Source organism: Castor canadensis, chromosome 19 (assembly GCF_047511655.1).
Source record: "Castor canadensis chromosome 19, mCasCan1.hap1v2, whole genome shotgun sequence".
In the NCBI taxonomy this organism is placed as follows: domain Eukaryota; kingdom Metazoa; phylum Chordata; class Mammalia; order Rodentia; family Castoridae; genus Castor; species Castor canadensis.
Window position 1 is genome coordinate 25,309,944 of NC_133404.1, and position 24,369 is coordinate 25,334,312.

Here is a 24,369-nt window from a genome sequence, read left to right on the forward strand (position 1 = left end):
TTAGTATTTAATTTTTTGCAAACAAATCCATGTGTAATATGTTAACAGCATAGCATATGTAAAACATTTTAAAATATACAACTCTTTTTGATTTTTTTCTTGCTTCCTTTCAATCTGGCTTAAAAATTTAATCTAAACAATGCTTTTGATTTCTGATGTGTGTGTGTGTTCAGTTTGCTTTAAATTTTACTATCTCTCAGTATTCTAAACAATATCTACAATAAAAGGTTCCACAGAGTAGAGGACCCAGATATGAAGCCACACAACTATAACCAACTTGTCTTTGACAAAGGAGCTAAAAATTTACGATGGAGAAATAGCAGCCTCTTCAACAAAAACTTCTGGGAAAACTGGTTAGCAGTCTGCAAAAAACTGAAACTAGGTCCATGTATATCACCCTATACCAATATTAACTCAAAATGGATCAAGGATCCTAATATCAGACCACAAACTCTAAAGTTGATACAGGAAAGAGTAGGAAATACTCTGGAGATAGTAGGTATAGGTAAGAACTTTCTCAACGAAACCCCAGCAGCACAACAACTAAGAGATAGCATAGATAAATGGGACCTCATAAAACTAAAAAGCTTCTGTTCATCAAAAGAAATGGTCTCTAAACTGAAGAGAACACCCACAGAGTGGGAGAAAATATTTGCCAGGTACACATCAGACAAAGGTCTGATTAGCAGACTATATAGGGAACTTAAAAACTAAATTCTCCCAAAACTAATGAACCAATAACGAAATGGGCAAGTGAACTAAACAGAACTTTCGCAAAAGAAGAAATTTAAATGGCCAGAAAACACATGAAAAAATGCTCACCATCTCTAGCAATAAAGGAAATGCAAATTAAAACCACACTAAGATTCCACCTCACCCCTGTTGGAATAGCCATCATTACCAACACCACCACCAACAGGTGTTGGCAAGGATGCAGGGAAAAAGGAACCCTCTTACACTGTTGGTGGGAATGTAAACTAGTACAACCACTCTGGAAAAAAATTTAGAGGCTACTTAAAAAGCTAGACATCGATCTACCATTTGATCCAGCAATACCACTCTTGGGGATATACCCAAAAGACTGTGACACAGGTTACTCCAGAGGCACCTGCACACCATGTTTATTGCAGCACTATTCACAATAGCCAAGTTATGGAAACAGCCAAGATGCCCCACCAATGACGAAAGGATTAAGAAAATGTGGTATCTATACACAATGGAATTTTATGCAGCCTTGAAGAAGAACGAAATGTTATCATTCACTGGTATATGGATGGAATTGGAGAACATCATTCTGAGTAAGGTTAGCCTGTCCCAAAAGACCAAAAATTGTATGTTCTCCCTCATATGTGGACATTAGATCAAGGGCAAACACAGCAATGGGATTGGACTTTGAGCACATGACAAAAGCGAGAGCACACACGGGAGGGGTGAGGATAGGTAAGATACCTAAAAAACTAGCTAGCATTTGTTGCCCTCAATGCAGAGAAACTAAAGCAGATACCTTAAAAGCAACTGAGGCCAATAGGAATAGGGGACCAGGAACTAGAGGAAAGGTTAGCTCAAAAAGAATTAACCTAGAAGGTAACACACATGCACAGGAAATTAATGTGAGCCAACTCCCTGTATAGCTATCCTTATCTTAACCAGCAAAAACCCTTGTTCCTTCCTATTTTTGCTTATACTCTCTCTACAACAAAATTAGAGGTAAGGCAAAATAGTTTCTGCTGGGTATTGAGGGGGTTGGGGGGAGAGAGGGGGCAGAGTGGGTGGTAAGGGAGGGGGTGGGGGAAGGGGGGAGAAATGATCCAAGCCTTGTATACACATATGAATAATAAGACAATAAAAAAATTGTAATAAAAGATTCCAGAAACAAGGGCCATTCACAAGCCTATGTGCCACACTGCTTCACAGTTCATGTCAAATGATCATATGGATCTTCATAAAAAATCAGTATAAGCTGCTTGCTTGACTATCTAGTATGTATGTACATTTTAATATTGATGCATAGATACTTCTTAAGCTATGATAATGCTAACTATGTATGTGAAGGGAGCTCTCTATAACAGGCATACAGGGTGAGAAAGATACCAGGCTAAATACAGAATGCAGCATAGGCAAGTGGTTTTGTGTAGAAAATGACCTTCATATGGGTGGGGGATAGAATATTATCAAGCAGTAAGGAGGACTTCTGGCTGAGAATGGAATCACAGTGATTAGATAGCATCTGGAGAATAAGAAAAAGAAAACTAACCATTGTAAATCAAGTTAGCAAGCAAAGTAGTAAAACTGGATTTTTTAGATAAGTGAATGGAAAATCCTTAGAGACATGGAGCCTGACCAAAGTTTTGTTATACAAAGAACTTTGTTGGATTGAGGAATTTAAGTTTCTATGGCGGTGTTTGTTCATGTGGTTATGGGGATAGAGCCCAGAGATTCGTGCTTGCTAGGCAGGTACTACAGATCTGTGCTATAGAAACTGCAAAAATCAAGTGATACTAAAACTTTACCTGTTCTCCCTTGTAACTCACTCTCTCCTTTCTAAAGAACACAAAGCTCATGTTTCATGACTTCTAGATTTATGTACTGGAATTTTGAATATCGGGTTTTATGTTTTCTCTGTGATTCTCAACTTCTCAAATTCTGTGTTTTAATTTACACATATTGTAGTGGAAATTCAAATTCACAATATCTCCAGCCTGCTCCTTCGCTTGCTTGGGCTCTACAGATTTGCTTCACTTGTCAAAAAATGTGTAAGGTTCTATCTGTTATGTTAGTGGAAACATTACACATCTCTAGCCTCTTCCTCTTTATCCTCACCTTTCATACCCTTTAACCTTCCTCTTTTTCTGATATAGAAGAGTTTACACCTTTTTTCTTAATCATAAAAACATTTGTATTTTACTCTTTGAGTTATAATTTTATTTTAAATTTAATGCCAAAGTTTAATTATTTCTGAATTTTTGAATATGTACTTGTCCACAGTGGTTGTGTTTGACTTTCCTTTCTGTCTCAAAGGCAATTGTTCTCCTCTACAGTGTGCATTACCATCACCTGGGGGCTTCTTAATACACTGAGCACAAACTTCTACCACAGTTTAAAGTTCACAGTGTCTACTTGGAGGCTTGGACATTGTATTTCTATCTAATGCCTGTGTTGACATGCTCCCTCAATAATCACAGAGTTGTATAGATTATGAGGAGACAGCAGAACTGAACCACAGTGGGAATATGCAAATTAGTGTTCTCATACGCAAATGCTGTCCAGCAGCAGGGGTAGGTGGGAGATCAGATACAGAGATGGAACAATAACTGCAACCCCAGAGCTACTGAACAAGAATCCATGGAAACCCATAATTTCCTTACATGTTGGTAATCATTGGACTAGATTCTCTCACAAACCTCAGTGGCCAGAAATAAGCTAAACTAGGAGAACTTTTGGATAGTAATGTTTTGTGGCTGTTTACTAAGTCAGCTATGGTTCACGTTTTCTCTGAAGGGTTAGTCAATTATGGTCCCCTTCCATGCAGTCAAGGATTTCATCTTCCCTTCCCATTTCAAACTGATTTGTCAGGGATATTCCATGTTTTTCTTGGAAGACATAAACCTTCTAAAATTTGTTTAGCTCTAAAGATAGTTACCCAATTCTAGTCACTTAACGCTATTCTGAATTTTTCTTTTTAATACAGGACCATCTACCAAAGAGTCCAAACAAGTGAAAATGAATTTCAGCTCCTTCCCAGAATTTGTGAGGATGCATGCCATGTGTTGCTTGTGAGAAAACCACTGGATTCTTGAGGAAACTCTTTCAAGTGTGTTTCTGCAAGTAGCCCAAGAGTCTTATCAGCATGCCTTCAGAAAACACCTTCCATCATTAACTTAGGGAAAGCCCACCATTTTTGCCAGGTAAGAGAGTGGGAGCAAATATGATACAGAAACTTAAATATGGGGATTGTTTGCAGGTAAAAGTAACCATAAGTTCCTCCTTATCATGTATTAGTTTAAGAGATCTGGCCAAACAGTGTGGTTTAATGTGTCTGGAAGCTTGCCACTGTGTCTAACCCCAGTACTACCATAACTGGGTGTTGCTGTTTTGAGGGTAGTTTAGTCTTATACATGATGTTGTATGCATATCATGATTGTTCAGTTTCAAATACAGACAGCATTCTGTCCTTATATATGTGTAAGGAACTGCTGAATAATGACCACGCCATGTGTGGAAAAGAAAGATTTATTATAGACTGCTGGGCTGACTCTCAGGTTCAGGGTGCAGCAGCTTGACTGAAATGGGTAGTGGGCTTTATAGGAGGGGCCAAGCCATGGGGGAGGGAGAGAGTCTCTGGTCTCCAGTTATCTGTGATCACCAGATGGAACAGGTCGACATGCCTGGCTAGTTGAGTAACTGGAAGTTCCTAAGTTTTGTACGCAGAGAAACAAGCAGGGAAACAATTAGGGGAGTTTGACAAGCAGTCATAAATCAGGGGGTCTGGTTTCACTGCTAGCCTCGGGACCTTCCGCCCACCCCAAGAATGCCAGGGACCTAACATTCCAGCCTTTTGTTGGTATTACAGGTGCTGATTGATCTAGCTGCTTCATGCTGAGTGGGGGCATTGTTAAGGGGTGTTTGACTGGAGTTTGGAAATTTGTGAGGTCCCCAGGAGCAGAGGCTGATGGTCTTTCCCAGGCTTCATCTGCAGACAAGGGCAGTTGTTAGTAGGCCGGGAAAACATCTGGTGGGAAGTCTGTCTACTGAGTTCCCCTAGGCGATCCTGGAGGCATCTAGGATTAAAGAGAATTTTGTTGGTTTAATGGTTTGTATGTTCAAAGCATCCTTACATGTGCAGCTGTTTTTCTTTCCATAGTAGCCTCTATAATGGTCCTGATAGATTGTATAACCAAGGGAAGGAAGCAGGGAAGTATTGTGCATGCTCCCAGAATTAGGCTCACTGCCCCTACCAGTATTTTAAATACACCTATGACAGGAAATTGAGAGTCAGATGAAGCTAAGAACTTATGTAGGAGTGGAAGAGGGAGAGAGTTTGTGGGAGAGTGTACCCACGTGGGGCCCCGCGGTATGCAAGGGTACTTATCCTTTGCTGTAGTGGAAGAGTCTGAAGTTGGTGGGCAATGTTTTATCCTTGAAAGGTGCTGCCACTGGGGGATCCCATTGAGCTTGACAGTGGTGGGTGTTGTGAGGACAACCAGATAAGATCCAGTCCACAGAGGTCCCAACGGAGAGGGTCAAAGATCCTTGAGGAGAACAAGATCCCCTGGTTTAACAGAAATTTTTACAGGGCCCTCTGTGGGGTGGGGCAGGATCTGGTCTGCATGGTCTCTGAGAAATTCCTGGAGGATGTTAAGTTAAGGTAGATAGTCAGCCAGAAGAGCAGGGTCTGTTGGGTGGCCATACATTATTTCAAAGGGGCTCAAGAAGGAAGGGCTTCAGGGGCTGGTTCGGTGTGGTGGGTTTTTTTCTCATTGGCCATGGATTCATGGGCTTTCTCAGGTGAACTGGTTTGGTTTGCACCTTTATTGGGAAGGGGAAACAATCTTGAGAGCATTTATTATGTAAGACCCTAATAGGAATTTTAGAAGGAGCATAAAAAGTTGTCTGCTAAAGGCTGCATATCTAGGGATCCAGATTCTGCAAAATCATGTAACTCCCAAGAAAGTTCTGAGCTGTTTTATGGTATGGGGGAGTGGGAAATAGAGGATTGGGTTGATTCACTCATGACTCAGGGAGTGAGTCTGTCCCTTTAAGGCCACATCTAGGTAGGTGACCTGTGGAAGGCAGGCTCTGACTATCAGAATTTAGGTTAAATGTAACACTCTTGGGTAAGAGATATCTTTAGCTCATTATTTTATATAAATTTACATTTTTAATTTTGTAAATGTTTGTATCATATTTAGATAAAGTATAGATACAGAACACAGTTATAAGATGGTCACTTAAGAGACTTTTGCATGAGCAAATATGTAAATAAACTCTGATTTAGAAGTACTTAAAGCTTGACAAGATCAACAGAAAACACAAGTAATTACTTTGATAAAATCTTTCCCTATAACAGTTTTTTTGTAGATGTTACTCAGAGCAGGACAATATTAAGATAACCTTGTTATTTTATAAATGTAGAGAATTTGATTTTAGTTTGACATGACCCTAAAAATCTTTTAGGCAACTCTTAGATTATTTAAAACTTACTCAGGCCTTCATACAACATACTAAACCCTTTGTTGGTTTGTCCTTATCCCTCCTGTCCATATTTGAAACAATCTTTAGGACAAACTCTTCTTTATGAAATCCTTTCTCATCCAAAAAACCATTCCTTTTTTCCTTTAACTTCTCAAAAAATACATTTAATACCTATCTATATCCTTTCCAGTAGTTTACTTTGTAACTTGTATTTTAAAATTAACTTTTATAAGAAGTTTTAAATTTAAACAAGACTGTTTTTCCTTTTTTGGGTGGTGGATGAGACCGTCCACCCCCACCATGGAGATCTGTGAAGGATAAAGCTTAACTGAAAAGTCAGGTAGCACCAAGTAGGTGATTGAGGCCTACCTGCTAGTTGGATGGCTACCATGGGCTCCTGTGAGGTGATCTTGGCAGGGGCGGCGGGGGGGGGGGCAGACAAAGAGGGGCAGTCATCCTTCCAGTGTCCACTCTGGCCACATTGTGGACAGGGTCCTAGCAGCAGGCGAGGTGGAAGGCAGTTTTTTGCCCAGTGTCTTGTCCGGTTGCACTTGACTCAGCCCCCTGGAAGCGTGCGTTGTTGTCTGGCCTTTCTCGAAGTTGGAAGAGATGGCCTCCAACTTCTCCACCCGTCAAGAGCGGGGCCTCTCACTGGTCTCAAGCCTCATCTCAGTTATCAAATACCTAAAATGCCATTTTCACAAGATCTCCTTGGGGGGTTTGAGGGTCATCCTCTGCCTGTTTAAGTTTTCTTCGAATATCAGGGAAGGAATGGGAAATAAAATGAGAGTTGAGAATAATTATTCCATCCTTGGAAGATGGGTCTCATGCCAAGTCATATCATATGATTTGGTTAGGTATTTAATTTAATATAGGAGGCTGAGTCATTAGAGAAGGAGTTAAGTTTCTTTTCAATTTGAGAGAGGTCAGTCATGGAAAAGGGCACATACACTGATAATGCCGTCACCTCCTGCCACCTCCGGAGTGGTACATGTGGGCTGAGCATGCTTGGGAGGAGGTATGGGAGTGGGTGTAGGATGCAGGTGGGGAGGAGAAGGGTGAGGGTGTAGCAGGGGCTGAGGGCATTGCTGGCAGTGTTGGTCCCTGAGGAGCCAATGTCTCAGGGTCAATTGTAACTATTGTAGAGGGAAATAAAGTGGCGGATGTTTGGGACAGCCAGCAGGGGTGGAAGAAGGGGGGTCTGAGTCATGGGAGGATGGGGTGGGAGAAGAGATTGAAGTAGAGGACCAGCGGGAGGAGTCGGGAGGTGGGCAGATGAAGCCTGTGAGGACACAAGTAAGAGAAGAGTCTTCTGAAGGGGGTTCAGTGGGAGGGAGAGACACAGACTTTGGGGGGGCGTGTTGCTGGCAAGGAGTATTTGAACAGTGTTACAATATTGGAGCAGGGAGGGTCGCAAGCAGAAAGGAAAGCTTTGAAGAATGGAATCTCGGATCACTTGCCATTGAGATGGCAGAAATTGTTAAGATCTAGGACTGTGTGAAAATCAAAAGTACTGTTTTCAGGCCATTGTGAATGATGGTCTAGCTTGTACTGAGGCCAAATGGTGTTGCAGTAATAGATCAGTTACTTAGGTTATATATCATCTTGGAGACCAAGGGGAGGGTGTGGAGAAGGCATCCCAGTGGACACATCTAATGTAGAGTTTGTGGTCCCCATAATGTAGAAGGAGAGAGAGAGAGAGAAAAAGGTGCCTTGGTGAGTTTACTCTTCAGGCCAGTATATATCTAGGTCCAGATCTAGCTTCCCTTACATGACTCAGGCAAGGAGAGCAGAATTGTCAGGTTGACCTTCGGTCAAAGTAAGCTGGAGGGGCTGTTGAGCTCTCACCATGGGCGGAGGAAAGGAAAACAAGGAGGGAGAGCAAAAGAGAGAGAGAGGGAGGAGGAGTGTCACCTGAACGTGTTCCCAAGGGCAGGTGTCCCCAGCCTGAGTTGCCATCCAACAGAGAATGACCCAACCAGTTAGCAGGCGCCCTTGTGTTAAGTGATGGGTGCCCCAACGGGCAGAAAGAGGCATACCTGGCATAGCGCTATGACTTCCAGACCAGGCAGAGCAGGTAGCCCTGGCAGGAGAGTGAAACTTATCAAATCTGAGGAGCAGGTCAGGTGGAAAGCAGTGGAAGAGAGAGACTAATGATGGATGGGAAAGCCGGCAAGGCAGTAAAGTCCAAGATCTACAGTCCAGAGGCATGTGGGGTCAATTCAGCAATCTGGGTTTGGGAGAGGGCAGGACACAAAGGCCAAAGGAGCAGCCCCATGCCAGAGCATCCTGTTAACCTCTCCCAGGTTTCGACACCAGATGTAAGGAACTACAGAATAATGACCATGCCATGTGTGAAAAAGAAAGATTTATTACAGACTGCTGGGCTGACTCTCAGGTTCAGGGTGCAGCAGCGTGGCTGAAATGGGTAATGGGCTTTATAGGAGGAGCCAAGCCATGGGGAAGAGAGAGAGTCTCTGGTCTCCGATTATCTGTGATCACCAGATGGAACAGGTCTACATGCCTAGCTAGTTGAGTAACTGGAAGTTCCTGAGTTTTGTAAGCATGTGGTCATAAATCAGGGGATCTGGTTTCAGTGCTAGCCTTGGGACCTTCCGACTGCCCCAAGAATGCCAGGGATCTAACAATATGTTTACATAATAAATGTATATATATTTTTATCACACCATCTATATAATAGATATGTGTGAAAAGCATATACTTGTGTGTATATGTATATACATTTATGTATATAATTATTTGTCCCATACTTGATGAGTCTTTTGTATTCCTGATCTTTGGGTCATATCTAGTTTGGGTCATATCTAGTTTGGAGTTATCACTCATTGCTGCCACACACATCTAAGCATGTGTGTCCTGGTTTCTATAAGTTCACATCACTCAGGTGTCTGTTCTTGGGAGTGGAATTGATACAACTGCAGCTCAAATATTCATCCTGGGAATGTTAATTTTAATAACTGCTTTTGGTACGTATAAACGCTTAGCTACAAAACTGTGTGTACGTTACACACCAACTCTTCCCCACTGCCGTGTGAATAATGGAAGATTACATGCAAAGTTCATGAAGAATCACCTGTTACCCCTTTTGTTGTGAGAAATCGTAAATATTCTTTGTTTGATATTAGTAAGTACAAGGTAGAATTTGAAATACAGGAAGTTCTACTTAAATTGGTAGTCATCAAGACCAAAAATTTTGACATTGCTTCCTTATTTTCAACATTGCCTTTAGCAAGCAAATGATCACAAGTTGAAATACCGGCGAGTCTTGCTTCATTTTGAGATAGTGAAGGGAATTTCCTAGTATTTAAACATTTTCATATTACCAGTTACATAAATCTAAATATAAAACCAATCCTTACTAGATTTTGAGATGTCATTCCGATCTGTGAAAAGTTGAATATTACTACCTTATTCTTTAGAAAGGGAAAACAGTGACAATATTTTCTTAACTGGAATTATTTTTTTTTAAATAAAGACCACATTCACTTAACTACAAGCCAGTTTTGCTTATGTCTGGACTGTCCAACAAAATACTCTGTTAGCCATTCATGATCTGAATTCTGGTGCGATTAGATTAAATGATGGTATTCATAAAAAAGCCATGAGATATTTCTGTTTTGTAATAAATAAAGCAGTGGTTATTACTCATCAGAAGCTCTTTTTAGATAAGCTATCAAGTGTGCCCTTTCTTCTTTCTTCTTAATGCCACAGAAGATTATTTTTGTTCCATGGATGTTCTTTTTGGAATTCTCCAAATACTCCATCAGTGCATCCTCTCCCTAGGTGATGACTTTGTTCTTGTTGGCATGGGTGTAAGAAAATCCAGCAGCCTCACCAGTACTGCACCCAAACAGACCATTGATATTTGGTCCATTCTTGTGCTTGTCTCCCTCTTCCACTGTGTGGCACTCTTCTTTCTTTTCTCAGTATCACCCATCTTTAATTCACTCTTTTGTTAAAATCACGATGAAGGAAACTGTTTGAATGCCAGAGTCCCCATGCTCTTGCCCAAGGACCAATATTTACCTATTGATAATGATTCTGGAGTATTGTTCCCAATTTGTGTCCTGGCATAGTGAATGTTTGAAGATTGCACACCAGGAGTCCAGAGTTAAAGCAAGAGCAAAGTTTTTTGAAAGGATAGCAAACACCCTAATGAGAGGGACTCAGTGAAAACACTAAGCCAAAGAGTGGCTGAAATCTTTGATATGATATAGGGCAATAGCTGGCTGAGGTCCAACTATTCTACTTTGAAACTGAATCTGTAATTGGGTGTCTAGTTAACTTCTTGCTGACCCCATGCTTATCAGACTGGACATTCCAGGAGGGCCTTTTTAGTCCATCCTGTCCTTGAGAGCAGCTAAATATATTTTATGACTTCCACTCATTATTTTGGTGAGGCCCCTTTTTGTTTATCTTGGGAAAGTTTGCTGTGTTATTTTCCTTTAGGGATCTATGTTTCATCTCTTTAGATGTTTGTCTTTAAGAATAGCTCTTTGTCTCCCATATCTAGGAGAAAGAACACTGTACTTCATAATGTAGGTGAGAAGCCTGCTCCTCAGTCTCCTTAGACATTTGCTCTTAAGGATCCTTTCCTGGCTAGATGCCAGTGGCTCACGCCTGTAATCCTAGCTACTGTGGAGGCAGACATCAGGAGGATGGTGGATCTAAGCCAGCAGGGCAAATAGTTCCATGAGACCCTATCTCAAAAAAAAACCCTTCAGAAAAATAGGTCTAGTGGAGTAAATCAAGGTAAAGCCCTGAGTTCAAGCCCCAGTACTGCAAAAAAATAAATAAACAAAATAAAAAAAGATCCCTCCCTGATTCCTTAATCTACAACAAAATTACTTTGGTCATCTGTTGCTTTATATTCCTAGGCTATTTATGCCATTTATTCCCCCTCATGTTTATTCTCCTTATAATAATATCATTATTTGCTATAGCCATAAAATATAAATGGTAATCCAGCATGAAGAAAAAAACAAGCATATATGAGTTCAATGAAATTCAAGCATGCAGTAATAAAAGTAACAAACTGTATCTAAGTGGAAAATTCTTGATTTTAATAAACATAATATTTAAAATCATGATCCAGGCAAAAATATTCCTGTCCTAAGACTCCATCCCTATAGCATTAAGATGAAAATGATGTCAAAATCAAAGAAAGGTTACCTGTGAAGAGGAAGACAACAGTTTTGTGGAAAAGTTCCTTGAAGTTTTCAGAACTTGTGGCACTCACTGTGAGACATGTAGGGTTATCTTATTTTTCGCCTTACATTATGTATTTATTTTGTTTGTTTATTTTTGGAGAGTGGGTCTCACTACACAGCCCAGGCTGGCCTGAAACTTGATATCCTCCTCAATTTATGAGTTATTTTTTTTGCTCATTATTTACTCAGAATTTAACTCTGTGGTTTTTTGTGTGTGTTTGATTCTGGGGATCAAAATTAGGCATGGAATCATGCTAAACAGATATTCTAATGCTGAGATCATTTCAAGCCCTGGAATTTAACATTTAAAAAAGACACACTTGGGCCAGCAAAGTGGTTCAAGTGGTATAGTGCCAGAATAGCAAGCATGAAGCCATGAGTTCAAATGCAAGTAATGTCCACACCATACACACACATACACACACACCCCCCTATAAAATCATAGGAGCATAAGAAATTTAAGGAGAAATAGGGAAAATTCTGAAATCTGAAAATTCTTTCTGCATACTTGGATTCTTCAAGTAGGTCTTAATTGTCCCTAGTGCCCTCTTAGATAGTATTCATAAATAACACACACACGCACATTAAAATGCACCCAAAATCACCATGTGCATACATACATACTCACACATATATGAAAACACTCCTTTCTTTGGTCATACTGCTTACTGTCAGAGAGAAATCTGGGCTCATATAATAAGTTAAAAATTCAAAACACTTTGAGTGAACATTCATCAAAACTTTCTAATTTGTGTGGTTTCACCTTCCACTGTCTTTTCTTTGGACTTTCTATTCAAATGTACACACCTAAGAAATACTTCATGAGGGCAGGTTATAGGTCAGTTATGCAGCATGTGCTTAGTTGTGTTGATTCCTCCATTCAGTCCCACAGGTGAAAAGGAAAAGAATGTGTCTTTAAATGCTTGGTTGTATTTATATGTATTATTTAGATTATTTAGATTATGAATTAGAATAAAGTCAATCAAGGTAACTTTACTAATATATGTGAACAATGTAGTATGATCTGAGTTTGAAATCTTAGATAAGGACCAGTGTTTGAAGGTGTTGAATTTAAATTGAAATATAAAGACTCTTTCTCTGAAATCTGTAGTTTCATTACCACCCCCACCTACACACACACCCCATGATTAAATTTCTTCTGCATCAAAAACTTCTTAAAAAGAAGTTTTTCTGGTGTAGAATTTATTTTCTTTTTCTTTTTGTAGAACTGGGGCTTGAACACAGGCATTCAGCTTGAGCCACTCCAGTAGCCCCATTTGTAAGAAGGGTTTTTCCAGATAGTGTCTTGCATGCTATTTGCCTGGGCTGGATTTGAACTGTAACTGTCCTGATCTTTGCCTCCTGAGTAGCTAGGATTACAGGCATGAACCACTGATGCCCGGCTTAGGGTTTCTTATGTTGTCACAATTGCTTTTAAACTTGTTAATCCTCATTTATGTGAGGGGTTCAGAAAACAGCAATTCTACAGTATTGTTCCTGTCCAGCACAAGATGTTTTCAAAGCCATTATTACTGCAAAATACTGACTTTGAGGGTCATACTCTCACGCTGGTAAAGACACTAGGTAAAATCATGAGCCCCATGGTTAAGCGGCCTGCAGGAAGTACATCATCAAAACAGGTCCTTCACTAGAAATAGCTCTGCAGATTTGCTGTGCCTGAAATAAATGCTTAAGGTACTGAATCTTATGGAAGTAGAAATGTTACACATCTCCAACCTATTTGTCTTTACCCTCTGGATTACACACACTCTGTTAACAGTGTACCTCCTCTTCTAATATAGGTGATTTAAAAATTTTTTTCTTAATCATAAAAATATGGACATTTGCTGTTAATGTAATAATTTTATTCAAAATTTATGACCTAAGTTTGATTATTTCTCTATTTTTTGAGATGTATTTTGTTTGGTTGACTTTCCTGTATACCTTTGTTAAAGGCAGTGGTTCTCCTCTTGACTATACAATAACATTACCTGGGGGCTGCTTAATATACTGTAATTTTACCTGGATTTAAAATTCTATTTTGGGACCTATAATTTGTATTTTCTTTTTATACATTTTATCATTTTTATATTTAATCACATGTGTATACATTGTTTGGACCACTTCCCCCACATTCCCCTCTCCTTCCTCCCCCCTCATCCCTTTTCCAGGAAGAACCTGTTCCAACCTCTTCTCTGATTTTGTTGAAGATAAAACATAAGAGATAATAAGAAAGATATAGCATTTTTTCTAGTTTGAGATAAAGATAGCTATACAGAGAGATTCCTAGTGTTGCTTCCATGCACATGTATATTTTAGTCCACATTGGTTCATTGCTACCAGAAGTCTTCACTGCTTCCTAGTCCCCTTCCCATACTGGAGTCTGCTTATTTAGGATTACTATTTTTGCTCCTCTACAGTGAGCACCTCCACCACATTCAAGTTTTAAGTTTCCTTCCCTTTCCCTGTTCCTCCTGTGTGCCTTCTCCCGTTAGTGTGTGACCCAGGTCCAACAATATTATTGCATTTGTTTTAGGTGTATAATCTGCCTATGAGGGAGAACATGTGATTTTTGGCCTTCTGAGCCTTGCTAACTTCACTTAAGTTGTTCTGGAGTTCCATCCATTTACTTGTGAATGACAAAAATTCATTCTTCTTTGTGACTGAATAAAATCCCATTGTGTATAAATGCCAAATTTTCTTAATCCATTCATTGGTAGTGGGGCATCTTGGCTGTTTCCATAGTTTGGCTGTTGTGAATAGTGCTGCAATAAACGTGGGTGTGCAGGTGCTGTTGTAATAACCTGAGTTGCATTCCTTCTGGTATATCCCTAGAACTGGTATTGCTGGATCATATGGCAAATCTATGTTTAGTTTTTTTAAGAAGCCTCCTTATTGTTTAATAAAGTTGATGTACTAGCTTGCATTCCCACCAGCAGTGTATGAGGGATCCTTTTTCTCCCCACATACTCGCTAGCACTTGTTATTGGTGGTGTTCTTGATGATAGCTACCCAAACAAGAGTGAGGTAGAATCTTAGTGTTGTTTTGATTTGCATTTCCTTTATAGCCAGGGATGGTGAGCATTGTTTTCATGTGTTTTTTGGCCATTTGAACTTCATCCTTTGAAAAAGTTCCATTAGTTCAGTTGCCTACTTCTTTATTGGTTCACTGAATTTTGGGGAGTCAGTGCATTTCTATCTAGTGACTGTGTTAGTATAAGTAAGACACTTTGAGAGCTAATACTCCATCAGTGGCATGAGAGTTAGATAACCCAGTGGAAAAAAATCACAGAACTCTACAGAGTATGAGGAGGTAGCAGTGTTAATCCCAGTTTGAATTGCAAATGAGTGTTTTAAAACCCAAATACCCTCGATTGCTGGGGCTGATGGGAAATCAGATACATAGATGGAACTATAAGGTTAACCCCAGACCTACTGAAACACAATCCATAGTAATACATAAGTTCCTTTTACATTGGGAATTACTGCACTAGATTCCCTTGGAAACTTCAAGTGGCAGAAGTAATGCTCACCTGAGAGAGCATTTTATGCTCTCAAATGATTTGTAGCTGTGTTCTAAGTTATTGCACTTTAAGTTTTATTTTGAGGGGTAATTATTTACCTTCCATGGTCACCTTCCATATTGTAAAAAGTTCTATCTTCCCCTTCTATCTCAGGACTTCCTACTGATATGTCATTGACATTTCATATATTTCTTGGAAGAGCTAAAAGTTCTGGAAGTTGCATCGATCTAAAGATACCTAACAAATTCTAGTACCTTAAGGTTCTTCTGAATTATTGTTCTTTATACAGGACCAAATCTACAAAAGTGTTCACACAACTGAAAATGAACCTCAGCTTTGTGAAGATGTCAGATAGTCATGCTTAAGAAGATTGACTTTATTCAGGGGAACATTGTCTGCCAGAAGCCCCTTCACAGAATTTGTGAGGATGCAGGTACAGACGTTTATTGTGAGCAAACCATGGGTTTCTTAAGTAATTCCTTTCAGAATGTCCTCAGTGTGCATTCAGAAAGTATCTCCCTTTATTAACTGAGGGAGAGCCTACCTGGTTTTCTAGGTAAGAGAGTGTGAGCACCTATCATACAGAAATCTAAATATGGGGATCATTTGCAAGCAACCAGCAGCATCAGATTCTCCTTGTTTTGCAGTGGTTTTAGAGATCCAGACAGAGAGCTGAACTAAATGTCGTGGGAAGCTTACATCTAGTTATTGCTGAATGCACCTATGTTTAGTCCCTGCGTCTTTCTTTGTATCTGCCAGTCATAGGGCTGTTGCTAAAAGGAGGAGACCACACCCTTGCAGACCAATTCTTTTTGGTACTCCTTGGCTCATTATATATAGTTGCTTTTTTCACAAATAAAAGCGGGTGGGAAAATGGATCTATTGGTAGAGTGCTTCACTAGCAAGCTCAAGGGCTTGAGTCAAGCCTCAGTAGTGCCAAAAAAAACTGTCATCATGCTGTCCTCTTTACATGTTTCACTGTATTGACTTACATGAGTTCCAAGTTTATTGCCTGGAAACCGTCAATTGTATTTTCATTAAAAAAAAAACTCTTCCAGGCAGACACAGGTGGGTCACACCTGTAATCCTCAATATAACTTGTAGATGTACGTAGATGGTTCTGAAGTCTTTCTTTGGGGTAACTTTCCAACAAATGAGTTGGTTCCTGGTAACTTTATTTAAATATACATTCTGAGAATATCTTAAATGCATAGAACTTGCAGGAATATTAAAAAACTATTCTCATTCACTCTTTACCCTCTGGCACTAACTTTAATATTTAGGCACATTATTTGTATTACCAGTTTCTTTCATTTAGTGGGTTTTGAACTCAGGACTGCACACTTCCTAAGCAGGCCTCAAGCACTTGACCATTTGAGCCATGCCAGCAGTTGGAGACTTTGAGAATGGATATTGCTTTTACTCCAGGCTGGTCTAGAACCTCAGTCCTCCTGATCTCTGATGCCTACATAGCAAGAACTATAGATGTGAGCCACCAGTGCCTGGCTTATTTTACCAACTTCACCTTCTCTTTTCACTCTTTTATTTCTCTTTATATCTCTCATTCTCTTCATTCGTCCTGTTTTGTGTAAACACTTATTAGTTTTGTTTTCTGAACAAAAAGAGAGAAGCTTGAAGACACCATTCCAATAAAGTATTTCCTAAGAAGAGAGACAGACATTTACAGACAGAAGCTTAGTCATGAATTAACATGTATAGTCACTTCATCTAATGTATAGTCCATAATTCACTTCCTTCACTTTCCCCAAGAATGTTCTTCATAGATTATTTTCTATCTAAGATCTGATTTGAGAATGTAAATACCATCAGGCTCCCAGGTGCTTTACTAAAAACAATCATGATTAACTTAGAGTGGCTGCTCAACCTTCCTTTCTCATGTGGATTTTATGGTTGAATCATTTAGCCTAAATATACTGTAAAACTCCCTCAGTTTCTAAAGACTGGGTTTAAATGACATCTTTTTCATTGGGATAGTAGAGGTTGTACTGTATTTCCTGAAATGATGTTACAGCTCTGCAGTCTCAGTCCACTCAATGACAGGGACATTGGAGAGAAACATTATTGCACAATTTCATCGCTGTGTAGACACCATATTGTGTACGTAAGTAAAGTGGGATGTCATAAATTGCTACAAACCTTGACTGCATGGTGTGAAGGGAGCTAAATGTGATTGTTTGGTCAGCATCAGTATCAGTGAGAGAAAATGAATTTTTATTTTTCAGGTGGCATGTTGACATGTTTCCCAACCTACTCTCAAACTCGTGGACTCAAGAGATTGTTCTGCCTGAATGTAGAGGTGGGCCTGCAGGAACCAGCCACATTTCCAGGTGTAATGTATATATCAGGTACATTAGTGTTTATGGTGAGCAATACCTAAAAAAAACAACTTAAAGTAGAAATATTTTTATTAGTATACATTAGTTGTACACGGTGATTTATTGTGACATTTCTGAATATGCTTACATTGTACATTGCTTAGGTTTGCCTCAACCATCTCTTTCTTTCATCCCCACCCATCCTGTTTAAACAATTGCAAAAGATGAAGGAAAGAAAATTTTATTTTGCTTCATGTTTTCAGCCCATGATTGTTTGTTTCCCTACTCTTGATCTAGTTACCAAGAATCCTACAGAGTAAAATTGAGCCTGGTGTCAGATAAGCAATTCAAGTGAACAAACACATTCCTGATGCTCACTGGACCCAATGTGAGCATCTACTTATCAGCTCAGTAAGTTCAGTTGGAAAACCCCAAAGCAAAGGGCCATTGAAAGGCCAAGCAAAGTCTGCAGGGAGGAGCAAATTTTGTAAGGCAATCAAGGAGAGCCCCTGTGGTAGGAACCACCTGAGACAGAGGTAGGAAAGGTAAGGAGGGGGCATATTTGATGAACCTAAGTTCATCCATTTCTACTGAGTTCAACACTCTTGAAAAAATTTGAAAACATTGATAAGAGGCATGCCCTCCCCAAAAGGTTTCAGGCAAAGTGATGTTTTGGTGTTACAACAATCTGAATGTTGAAGGATCACAGTTGGGAGGGAACCCTGGGGCAAATATTTCGTGAGAGGACATCAGCAAAATAACCAGGAAAATATAATAGAGCAGGTGCTGTTACCTCGTGAGCCTCTCACCCATCCCTTTTTTTTGATGGATTTTTTTTTTCCAAGTTAAGGTCTTATGATCTAGTTCTCTGAAACTGGCTTCAAACCACAATCCTCCTGTTGGTTTATAGCTGTGAGCAGCAGTGGAGGTGGCAGCGGAAGTGCAGCCAGAGCACAGTGGGGTTCAGAGCAGCCATGGGCAGTGTTCCGTGTTCAACAGGTCAGAGGCAAATGATGACCACCGTGTCAGAGCAGTCAGCACCAGCAGAGGGGAAAGCAGAGCACTGAGTATGGACAGTTGCAGGCTGCATCCTGCATTCTGCACGTCAGAAACTCAGCGAGGACCAGGATCATTAGCCGGCCACTGGTGTGAGGGGTGGTGATGGGGACACGGTGGCCAGGAGGTCAATCACCATAGGTTCTGGCGTGGCCAAGTAGCCATGGTCTACAGAGACCATGGTGCTGCAGCAGGTATGCAAGTTGAAGCAGACATTATTCAGAAACAGGTAAGAAGAGGATGGGCAGGGAAATTATTCTAAAAGAAAGGTCATTTCTAATAGGAACCAACATCAGGATTCTGAAAAAGGCATCAATAATGAAAGTGGAGATGTTGTGGCATTATTGTCAGACAAGAAACCCAGTGACACTTGGAGGGGTGGAGAACTCAAATTTTATTTTATGCCAGCACGCTCAGACATATACCATGTCTGAGCATTGAACAAAGGATTCATAGGATATTTATTAGGTAGTGCAAGGCATTAGGTTACAAGGAATGTGCTCTCTGATCAAGTAGGCACTAGTTGTGAGTTAGAGACCTGAGGTTGTTTAGATAAGATCAGCAGGGGAGTCCTGCTTTGGAAAGTTTATTTACAAGTGGAGATGAAGGAAGGTGGGAATGGTTGATTATGACTGCCTGGTGCCCTTTATCTCGGACCTGAAGTTTTTGCATGGCTCTAATGGGCAATTTCTCATGCTTTACAGCCCTGTCTGAGGTTACAGCTTTTAATTGGCAGCTTACCATGTTTTATGACCCTGTTTTAAGGCTATCTTCCTCTTCAGAGAAGTACACTGGGGACAGATTTCAGTGTCCTCCAGAGTTCAGTGGAGGATTCCTCAGAGTTCCAGTTTGCTAAGGAAAAGAATGTTATAGTGAGGCTTCAGGTCCGAAACAGAATTCTGCATTTTACCTGGATAGTAATAAACTGGTTCCAGCCCTGCAAGAGCTTCCTCCCTCACTGTGACTCAGAGTTCCAGCGGACTTGATCCAGGCCACAGTTCCTTTAGAGCTTCATAACAGTTTCATCATTAGAGAAAGATGAATGCAAGAGACTAATGGTGCCATTATGGGTCCCATCTCTGAGCTGCAGTCTGCTGCTACTGGCAGTCTTCTTTGGGAAAGATGATACAAGATTGGGCCTTTCTGAGGTTTTTTTCTAAAACCCCATCCCCCATTAGTTAGCCACAGACCATTTGGAACAGGAACTAGAACTGTCATCCTCCTGATCTTTGCACCCTAGTAGCTACAATTAGCTGTGTGACCCACCAGTGACAGGCAAATAGTGGCTTTTGATGTCTCTCCCTCAACGAACCTGTTGGTTGAAAGCTTGCAGTCCAGGTAGTCTTATCCTCAGATATTGTGTTAGTAGGGTTTGTCATGTCCCCTGCACTAGGGGACATGACAAACCCTACTTGCAGCAGTGGCAAGGATGCACTGTTTTGGAGGAAGGGGTGAGGTGGGATGGTTCTTTTGCTCAGGCAGGGAAGTTAATTATGAGACACTGGTTCAGTAGAGCAAATTGTGAGGAGCCAGCATATGGAGTGGACCGAGCATCCTCCTGAAGACGCAAGACTGAGATGACGGAGACAGCAAGGTCACCCAACTGTTTTTCTCTGAGCCTGAGGAACATTTTTTTGGGTGGGTACTGTGGATTGACTCTGGGCCTCATGCTTGCTAAGCAGCCATGTTACTGCTGCCTATTGTTCAAGCAGCTTTGTCCTGCGTGTGTCCTGCCGTTACCACATGTCTTTTTATTTTCTTCAGTTTTGAAGGAAGTACTTCGTGTTGTTGATGGCTGTATGTGTGGAGGAGGTGAGTGACTGTGGCGCAGTTTTAGGGAAGATGCTGATTTGCTGCCATTTCACAAAGGCTGGTCTTTTAACAGGCAATCAAGTTGCTTTTGCTGAAAAGCACTGACTCCTTACTTGAGCCCACAAATTTACTAAAAACAGGTAAAGCTTGGTATCTCTGTCTAAATTTTCTGTCTTTGCTCTAAGCCGTTCTCTTTACACTTAACTTTACAATTACCTGGGATCCCAAAAAGGACAAATCCGATAATATCTTTATGATAATGAACTGGAGATGCCTGGAGCTACCACCCTCCCAGTGAAGACAGTTATCCCAAGAGTCCTCTCAATCAGGAGCCAGATGACTCCCTCCAGGTGATAACTTTCCAAAACTGCACCAGACCACCTGCCTGACTGAGATTGTGGAATCCATCAGTCAAGAACACACCAAGACCACCTGCCTGACCAAGACTGCTCCACCAGTCACAAGTACACCGGTGACAGGCACTGTTTATGCATATTTTTGTCCCCTACCCCCATTTCTTTTGTCTATTTAAATCTATAGCTCATGTCTGTACCCTGAAGATGGCTAAAGATGAGCTGAGTGCTTACTCTGCCTCTTCTCATGGCATGTCCTGAGCCATGTAATAAATCTCCTTTCTCTGCCTTCACCATACCTCCATATTTGGCATTTAAGGGCTGGTGGCAAGACCTGGCATATAGAATCTCAGGAGTTTTGGCCTTGAGTCCAAAACTCCGGTTTCAGTCTTAGGGAGGGTGCATTACATGTCCACATGGCACTGGGGTGTGATGCATGGTTGTGGAGTGTAGGTTTAAGCTGACGTTCATGGAAGAGTTTGGGGTGATGGTGTGGTGGGAGTGGGTAGGCAGATATGACCTACTGCATTGTTTGCCGCAGCAGAGGTTTCTGAGGTGAGTGGTGGAGGTGGGTAAGGGTTCGTGTCCAGAGGCCATGGTCCCAGAGTGGAATGTGAGGTGTCAGAAGAGGCGGTGACAGGGTGCTGGGGGATGGTGTGTTGGTGGGAGAGGTGGGTGTTTGTTTCTCTTGTATATCTGGAGTGGCAGAAACAGAGGGTTGAAGAATTTGGTGTGTAGGGCAAGGAATCAGAAGCAGGAATGGGTGGCACTTTAAAGATTTGTTTTGGAAAATGCCCCCATGCCTAGGATAAAGTGTGGTCCCAGAAATGGTTCAGCTTAGTTGGCTATTTTTCTGCTGTCATAATCCTTGCTTTGGTGTCTGTTGAGTGGGATAGTGAAATGTGTAAAAGTTGTTTTTAGGCATGTTCCAGATGAGGTCACAGTGGCCATGCTTTCTTGCATTGGTATCCTGGTTTTCAGGGTCAAGTCTGAAAGGTATGTCAGGAGTACAATAGGACCCGACCATTACAGACACCTTTGTGAGGCTCCCCAAAGGTGGCTGCTATTACTTGGGTGTCAGCAAAGGTGCTTCTGTTGGGGCAGGTCACACTGTCCTTACAATATAGAATGACCCAGGGTGTATCCAGGCTGTTTGCTCAGTTCCTTCCTGCTGGCTGATAATTCCCTCTGGGCCAGGTGGGGATTTTCTAGTAAATGGCATAAAGTAGATGTCTCTTTTCTTTAGGGTTGGGAGGAGAGTTTTCCATAAGTCACCTTGAAGGGGGAGAGGGTTCAGTTGCAAATCAGGCACTCTATTGCATGAAATTCCTCCATCACTGAACCTGTTCTTTATATTGTATAACAGAAAAACACACCTTATGTGTCTAAGTATTTACACATTCCTAGAAACATTTGATTTCATTATAGTATTTCCCACATGAATATATGTATCCTGATCAGAGAAATTTATTCTGTTGCCCCCTCTTTTCCCTATCTTCATATCCCCTTATTTTCAATGACTTTTACTAGCTTTCATTATGCAGTCTTCATACATAGATACAATTTGTTTTGATGCTGTTTACACCCATTCATTATCTTTACCTGTATCTCCTCCCCTTTGCTCTCCCTAGTCACATAAGTACAATGGTGTTTTATGTATATAACATCTTGACCCTGTGTATGTCAACTTTGTCCTTTTGAACCTGGCTTGCTTCACTTAACATGATATTTCCACCCATTTTCTTGTTATTGCCATATATCCTCCATCTTTATTACTGAATAACTACTACATTGTTTGTATGTATATAACATGTATATACATATATGTATCAATTTATATATATTTACCATACATGTGTATACATATGCTACATGTGTAATGTGTAAATGTATATGTGAGATATACATATATATGTATCTTCAGCATTGAGTATCCCAACGTTAAACTTTCACTTAGCCTGGAATAGAATACTCAGGTTTCTCTTCTCCTTATGAAAGCCATCTTGTGTATCTCCTCTGCCAGGAATCCTGTTTGGCCATTGAAACCAGCATCCCTGCTTTCTTGTTTATAGCATTTCTAGGTAACCAGTTTTTGATCAATCTGGATTCCTGCCAATTTTTCTGTACTTAACTTTATCCAGTAGCGGAAAGGTAGCTTAAATCTGATGGTAAAAAGTCTCTTGCCAGTCAGTGGCTCTATAAACTTTAGTGTCTCATAAGTTGGCCAGTGTATTTATTAAAAAGTATAGATTTAATTGGTACATACTGGAATTTAGTTTCGGTATCGTACTGGATTAAATTTATCATCCGTAGTCTCCTTGAACCATAATGACCTGGTGCAATCTGATTTCTTTTCTTTTCTTTTTTTTTTTTTTTGCTGTAGTGGAGTTTGAATACAGGGGGTTTCTCGCTTGCTACAAAGGCACTCTACCACTTAAGCCACATCTCCAGCCTGACAGCATGATTTCTCGTCTTAATTGTATGCTAGGAAGGAGACTATGTCTATTAATGTGTTTCATGCCTGTTTGTGTTCTGTTTTACATATGAAGTCTTGTGATTTTCTTGTGACTTTTCTATTAGTATCATGTCTAAATAGTTAAGTGTTGTTTCCAGTAACCAAATAAACCTATCAGTTCATGTGCTTCTTATTAAAGATGTAGATGTCTAGGGAATTTCCGTAATTTTGTCTGCCACTGTATTTGATACCTGCCTGTTTAGTGATGACCATGTCAATTCTAACAATTTGTAAGTGATACGTGTTCCTGTTGTTTTACCCTCAGTATGGCCATTGCTTCTAAATTCTGCTATTGTTACATTTTTGCTTCTAACTTTGCCTATAGTTACTTATCATTATTATGTTCTTTCTATCTGATAGGTTTAAGGAGTCTTAATTTGACTAATTATTTGGAAGGATAGTATCAAAAGTGTTATTAATGGACTATTTAAATAGCCTTATGCAAGTAATGAATTGTTAGTTTTTACTTTCCAATGTAAACATTGTACATCTTTGGTATTCTTTATAAGCATTGCAAAAACATATCTGACATATCTGTGGTACACAGTACTTCCCATTACAATCTGTATTTTATGGATAACTTCTTCTACATATAGTAATGCATCTAGGAGTTCAGACCATACCTTGTTTAAATTTTGATAATCTACTGTTAATATTTATATTCCATTAGCTTTTACACCTGTACACACTGGACAATTAAATTCATTAAATCTGTCACGTACTATTATATTTTTTTAAGTAGTTCCACAATCTTGTCTCTAGCTCTTTTATGTCTACATTTTAAAAACATTTTTACTGCATGGAGTTTTGGATATTTTCGTACATCTTTACATAGTACCTTAGTTTGTTTCATTCCCATCATCAGTCTTCCTCATACCCTGCCCTCCTATTTAAAATGATTTCTACAGGTTTCACTGTTTTATCTTCATGTGTATATAAAATACATTGGCTGTATTCACCATGCTTTATCTTCTATGTTCACTTTCCTCCTCACTAGTACCACTGCCCTAACAGGATCTGTTTTACATTCCTGTCCTTCACTGCTTAAGTATATGTTTATTGTTCAAAGAGGTTTTGCCATGGTGTTTCACCTGTGAATATGTTGTACTTTAGTCAATCTAATGTTCTCTGTTACTCTTCCTTATCCTTTCCCCCAATCCATTTTATTTAACACCTTTCAGTGCATATGGATGTGGCTTCTTCATAAACAGAGCTGATGCATTTCATTGTTATTCACTCTCCCTCTCCCTCCTCCTCCTAATCTCCTCATACAATCCCACTATTGGAAACATGTTCTGTATATATATATATATATGATACCTGTTTTTGTGTATATGTTTAACTTTTGGA

General features: G+C 40.2%; 1 protein-coding gene across 26 annotated transcripts in view; it reads left to right on the forward strand.

The window, feature by feature from the left end:
* Nucleotides 1-24,369, forward strand: part of LOC109697362 (ral guanine nucleotide dissociation stimulator-like) — a 229,828-nt gene that overhangs the window by 85,275 nt on the left and 120,184 nt on the right. For 25 of the 26 annotated variants that reach the window (XR_012443954.1, XR_012443953.1, XR_012443955.1 and 22 more), the window contains 3 exons: nt 3,689-3,905; nt 15,237-15,380; nt 17,191-17,313. The gene's annotated coding sequence lies outside the window, so the exon portion shown is untranslated. The remainder of the gene's footprint in view (nt 1-3,688; nt 3,906-15,236; nt 15,381-17,190; nt 17,314-24,369) is intronic. The other variant, XR_012443971.1, reaches the window with a different exon arrangement.